Source organism: Callorhinus ursinus, unplaced genomic scaffold, assembly GCF_003265705.2.
Source record: "Callorhinus ursinus isolate GAN/ISIS: 27379988/994484 unplaced genomic scaffold, GSC_fseal_2.0 scaffold14, whole genome shotgun sequence".
In the NCBI taxonomy this organism is placed as follows: Eukaryota; Metazoa; Chordata; class Mammalia; order Carnivora; family Otariidae; genus Callorhinus; species Callorhinus ursinus.
Window position 1 is genome coordinate 5,038,541 of NW_027397076.1, and position 6,214 is coordinate 5,044,754.

Below are 6,214 nucleotides of genomic sequence, written 5' to 3' on the forward strand. Positions count from 1 at the left end.
CCATCACCTCCACCATCACCACCATCACCTCCACCATCACCACCATCTCCTCCACCATCACCACCATCACACTATCACTTTCCACCATAACCACCACTACCACCATTATCACCATCATTACCACCACCTCCACTACCACTCTGGCCTGACTCCACACCCACACTTACACTCATGATATTAAAGCCTAGCTATGCCTTTAAATCCAGCCAAAATAAAAAGAGGATTTGGGTAAAGCAGAGGAAGAGTCAGGAAGTCTTTTTAGCATAACATCAGCATAAATGATATAAATGCCTGACAAATGTTCTATCCACAAGTTTAAAGGCAGGAGAGGTTTTAAAAATGGAAGTTTTTATCTTCTAGTCCCCATGAGAAGGGAAACCACCTGGGCAGGTGAGATAAAGGGTTCTATGCCCATGGGAAGTCAGAGGCAGAGTGAAAAAGAGGCAGAGTGAAAAAGAGGCAGAGCTCCTTCCAAAGCTTCCCATGCCATGTGCACTCTGTGGGTGCTGGAAGATGGCACTTGAGTGTAAAATAAAGGACTCTTTTGTGCATTATCCTGGACTTTCTGAGTGCGTTTGGATGACTAACAGTAAGAGAATTTAATAATAAACTCAGCCAGATCCAGCCTCCATGGGTAGGGTTGTAGAACTCAGGGTTATACTGGGGGGTCTGCCTAGGGGAAAGAGTTCTTTTGATGTTGTAAGTGGAACATTTTCCAGAAAAGCAGCCTTTCACACTGCCAAGATGGACATCCTCTAACTGCATTGCCTGAGTTTTAGTATCTAAATACTTAAACATTGAGCTCCTGTTTATATGTTAGTTTCTGAAAGAACAGTGAAGAGAGAAAAAATCCCACCCCATCACACTAATGATGAGCCTCAACTGCTACAGCTCCTGAGTTCACAACACACCAGAGGAGCTCAGAGAGCATTTTCACTGTAGGACAAGTTCTGTTACAGATGAGCTGCATGATCTTGAGTGAGTGATTTCATCTCTCAGATTCCTGAGAATGAAAGAATTGTCCTAAATCATTGGGCAAACACTTTCCAGCTTTATGCTTCTTACTGAATCCTTCCTACCATATACTTTTGTCTCCCTGTACTGATCATGGTCAACTTACTTGGGCAAGTTACTTGATCATTCTTGGCTTAGTCTTCTCATTTCAAGCCAGCAGCATGTACTGAATACATACATACATACATCAAGTACTGGAGATACAAAAGTTAATGTGGCGTATTGCCACATCCTAATTTGTTCCCCCTCCATGTTATCATGCCCTTTGCCATGTGACTTTGTGTTTCATTCTGCTCAAGAGGTAGAGTGGATTCTTCTGCCTCTTCAGTTTGGGTTTGTGACTTGCTAAGTCCAGTAGAATACAGCAGACGTGAAGTGGTGCTAGTTCCAAACCTGGGCCCTATAGGGTCTTATGTTTTTCTGTTTACCCTCTAGCACCTTTGAGAGCTGAGAAGAGCATCCCAAAGCTAGTTTAGTCTGCTGGTCCAAAGACATGTGGAACAGAACAGAGCTATCTCACCAAGCCCAGGCTCTATGAACAACCCCCAGACAACACCCAGCTGTTTGAGCTACATAAGTGCTTATTGGTGTAGGTTATTGAGGTTTGCTTAAAAAAAATGAAGACAATTTAGGTGATAGAACAAACTTTATTTAACATTTCATGAAGCCAGCATTCTCCATTCTCAAGGGTCCAGAGAACTACAAAGCAGGGAGAAAATGGCAAGTTTTTATAGAAAATGAACAAGGAATAGAAAAATTAAAAATGAACAAGGGAAATATTTGAGTCACATAGCAATCAGGGATTGGTCTTCTGGATGGTGTGACTTCTGGGCAAATGGAACCCTTACAGGAACATGAAACTTTTTTTTTTTAATTTTTTATTGTTATGTTAATCACCATATATTACATCATTAGTTTTTGATGCAGTGTTCCATGATTCATTGTTTGTTCATAACACCCAGTGCACCATGCAAAACGTGCCCTCCTCAATACCCATCACCAGGCTAACCCATCCCCCCACCCCCCTACCCTCTAGAACCCTCAGTTTGTTTTTCAGAGTCCATCATCTCTCATGGTTCATCTCCCCCTCTGACATACTCCCCTTTTCTTCCTCTCCTGTTATCTTCTTCTTTTCCTTTTTTCTTAAAATAAGGAACATGAAACTTTTAACATTAGGTTTGGGTTTGCCGACATTTCTGAGTCAGTAATGCCCGGCTGACTAAAGAAAGGTCATTTTTGGGTGAATTAAAGATTTCAACAGGCTGTATGGTTGCTTGTTATGCAGCATGATTGTAGCAGTAACTGATCCAGTGAATAAAATCTAGTCCCTTGAGTTCAACGAGCTCATACTGGAGAAAATTAGACTGGTAGACACGTAGATGCAATCCAGTATAAAACATGATAAAACACGTAAGGCAGAATCTGCTGATGGAGATGTTCCAAGTGCTCTGAGAACATAGAACAAGGGTCTGTAATTCTTCTCAGAATGTATCAAAGGAGGCTTTCCCGTAGGCAAGAGAGGGAAGAAATTGTGTTTTACTCTATTCTGTATCCCTGGTGCCACGCAGAGGGTCTGGAACAGACTGGGAGCTTTAGTTAATTATTCCAAATTCACCCCATGCCCCACATCCCTTCTTTGTCTTCCTCTTTGTTCCAGAAGACCAACTCCTGTGGACTGCTTCACTGGGGCTTTGTAGCTGGCTGGGTTAGAGCCATGGTGATCAGAGAGCAAGAGGAGAGAGACCCTGGGGTGTTTCTTCTCCACTCCCACCATATTTTGAAACCAGAGTCCTCCAAAAGGTGCTTCATTTGAGCCATCTGGGTACAACGTAATTCTCTTTCCTGCCACCTTCTTACCTGGCACAGTGTTCAAAATACATCTGTTAAATGACTCATCAAGTAACGTTAAATGGCCATCTACTTCAATCCAGACATTTTTTCTAGGCACTGTTGATACAACTGTGAACCAGGCAGATGAAATCCTGTCCTCCTGGAAGGACAGACAATAACACAGGGATGTAAGATAACGCAGATATGAGTATGTCATGTGAGGAAAACAAAGGAAAAATGAGGGATTAGAGAGTTGCAGGGGCTCTGGCTTAGATGGGAAACCAGGAAAGGCTGCTCTGAGGTGGTGGCACTTGACCAGGGACCCAAATAAAGTGCGGAAGTGACCATGAGAAGAGCTGGAGAAGCATATTCCCAGAAGAAGGAAGAACAAATGCAAAAGTGGAAAGGTGAAGACCCAAAGAAGAGCAGAGCCCAGTGTGGCCAAAACGAGGGAGTACGGATGATGTCAGAGGCCTCGCAGGGGACTATCCCTCAGGGGATCATGGTAAGGACTTTGGATTTTATCACAGGACTGACTTCATATCTCAACAGGATGCTATTAGAGAAAAATTCTTCTGATACCTGTTAAAATGATAAATAAGACTTTATTCAAGACCATTGCAGTAGGAGAAGGGATGGAACTCAACTCCAAACACAACAGGGATGAGCAGGGATTTATATCCGAGGAGCAGAGTGAGGGGGTCAGTGGATGGAAATCACTAAAGAGATGTCAACAGCAGGGGACTCTTGCTGACGGGGCCTACCAGGATTCTCACTCAAGCCAGACTGAGGACTTAGATCAGGTGGGGATAAGAGTGGAATGGGGGATGAGGAATTTGATAAGATATTAAGGGCGGGAGGATTCCTGCTAAACTGACTTAGGATTCTTTGCTAAAACTAGGCTCAGCAGCTCAAGGACAGGGCAGCAGGCTGAGGGAAGCCTGGCTAGAGTTTGTTCAAGGAGAGAGTCTTTGTCAATCCCTTGGGCTGCCATGTGGAGAGTCCAGTATAGGGGCCAGAGGAAGTGAGGAGACAGTTGGGAGGCTATCACAGGCAATTAGGAGTCCCCAGCAGGGAATGACAGTGGCATGGTGAAGGTGGTACCTGAAAGAATCAACAGGCATTCGAACTGAGTCTCAAAGGACAAGTAGGAATGAGCCAGACTGGGCAAGAAGGCATTCCAGGTAGATGGAACAGAATGAACTAAGGCATGGAGGTGCAAGAGGAGGCCTTGGAGGAATAATGAGGGGGCCCCGTGGGGAGATCAGAGGCTGCCTGTGTGGATGCACAGGACTCGAATAACCTAGGTACTTGAAGGAATCTTGACTGGCCCTTCCAGCATACAATTCTACTGTCTACGGTTCTGCTGACTCTGCTCAGCATTTCAGAACTGGGCACAGGGCTTCTCGCACTTCCGTCTTCAAAAGCTTTTCATTCTATTTAAGCTTATCAGAGAAAGGGGCCCTGCTTCTCTGAGAGGCCTTGCTGATGGCCCCACGTCCTGTCCAGGAATCCACACAGCTCCCTCTCTCTTGTACCTCCAGACGGTCCAGGTGGGGCCCTCAACTGGCATGGGAGGAGGTCATGGCAAAGAGATAATTCAGAGTATCACACGGAGACTCTTCAAGTCTTCTCTGGGTAAACAGCTAGCAACCTGGTGAGAGTTTCTTTCATCCGGGAAGGACAGACCCTACCACCAGACAATGTAAGCTCAAATCCCACGTCAGCTATTTACTATCTGTGCGACCCTGGGCAAGTGATTTAACCTCTCTACGCCTTGGTTTCTTCTCAATCAATAGAGGCAAAAATGGTACCTACTTCATGGGATTGTTGTAGAGATTTAAGGACTTCACAATAGCTAAGGGCTCGGATTCATGCCTGGTACTCTTTTTTTTTTATTTTTTTATTGTTATGTTAATCACCATATATTACATCATTAGTTTTTAATGTAGTGTTCCATGATTCATTGTTTGTTCATAACACCCAGTGCCCCATGCAGAATGTGCCCTCTTTAATACCCATCACCAGGCTAACCCATCCCCCTACCCTCCTCCCCTCTAGAATCCTCAGTTTGTTTTTCAAGACCATGGTCTCTCATGGTTCGTCTCCCCCTCTGACTTACTCCCCTTCATTATTCCTCTCCTGCTATCTTCTTCTTTTTCTTTTTTCTTAAAATATGTTGCATTATTTGTTTCAGAAGTACAGATCTGTGATTCAACAGTCTTGCACAATTCACAGCACTCACCATAGCACATACTCTACCCAATGTCTATCACCCAGCCGCCCCCCCCCCCCCCCCCCCCCCCCCTCCAGTAACACTCAATTTGTTTCCTGAGATTAAGAATTCCTCCTATCAGTGAGGTCATATGATACATGTCTTTCTCTGATTGACTTATTTCACTCAGCATAACACCCTCCAGTTCCATCCACGTCGTTGCAAATGGCAAGATCTCATTCCTTTTGATGGCTGCATAATATTCCATTGTGTATATACACCACATCTTCTTTATCCATTCATCTGTCGATGGACATCTTGGCTCTTTCCACAGTTTGGCTGTTGTGGACATTGCTGCTATAAACATTGGGGTGCACGTACCCCTTCGGATCCCTACATTTGTATCTTTGGGGTAAATACCCAGTAGTGCAATTGCTGGATCGTATGGTAGCTCTATTTTCAACTGTTTGAGGAACCTCCATACTGTTTTCCAGAGTGGTTGCACCAGTTTGCATTCCCACCAACAGTATAGGAGGGTTCCCCTTTCTCCACATCCCAACCAACATCTGTCGTTTCCTGACTTGTTAATTTTAGCCATTCTGACTGGTGTGAGGTGGTATCTCATTGAGGTTTTGATTTGGATTTCCCTGATGCCAAGCGATGGTGAGCACTTTTTCATGTGCCTGTTGGCCATTTGGATGTCTTCTTTGGAAAAATGTCTGTTCATATCTTCTGCCCATTTCTTGATTGGATTATTTTTTCTTTGGGTGTTGAGTTTGATAAATTCTTTATAGATTTGGGATACTAGCCCTGAATCTGATATGTCATTTGCAAATATTTTCTCCCATTCTGTCAGTTGTCTTTTGCTTTTGTGGACTGTTTCTTTTGCTGTGCAAAAGCTTTTTATCTTGATGAGGTCCCAATAATTCATTTTTGCCCTGGCTTCCCTTGCCTTTGGCGATGTTTCTAGGAAGAAGTTGCTGCGGCTGAGGTCGAAGAGGATGCTGCCTGTGTTCTCCTTTAGGATTTTGATGGACTCCTGCCTCACATTGAAGTCTTTCAACCATTTGGAGTCCATTTTTGTGTGCAGTGTAAGGAAATGGTCCAGTTTCATTCTTCTGCATGTGGCTGTCCAATTTTCCCAACACCATTTGT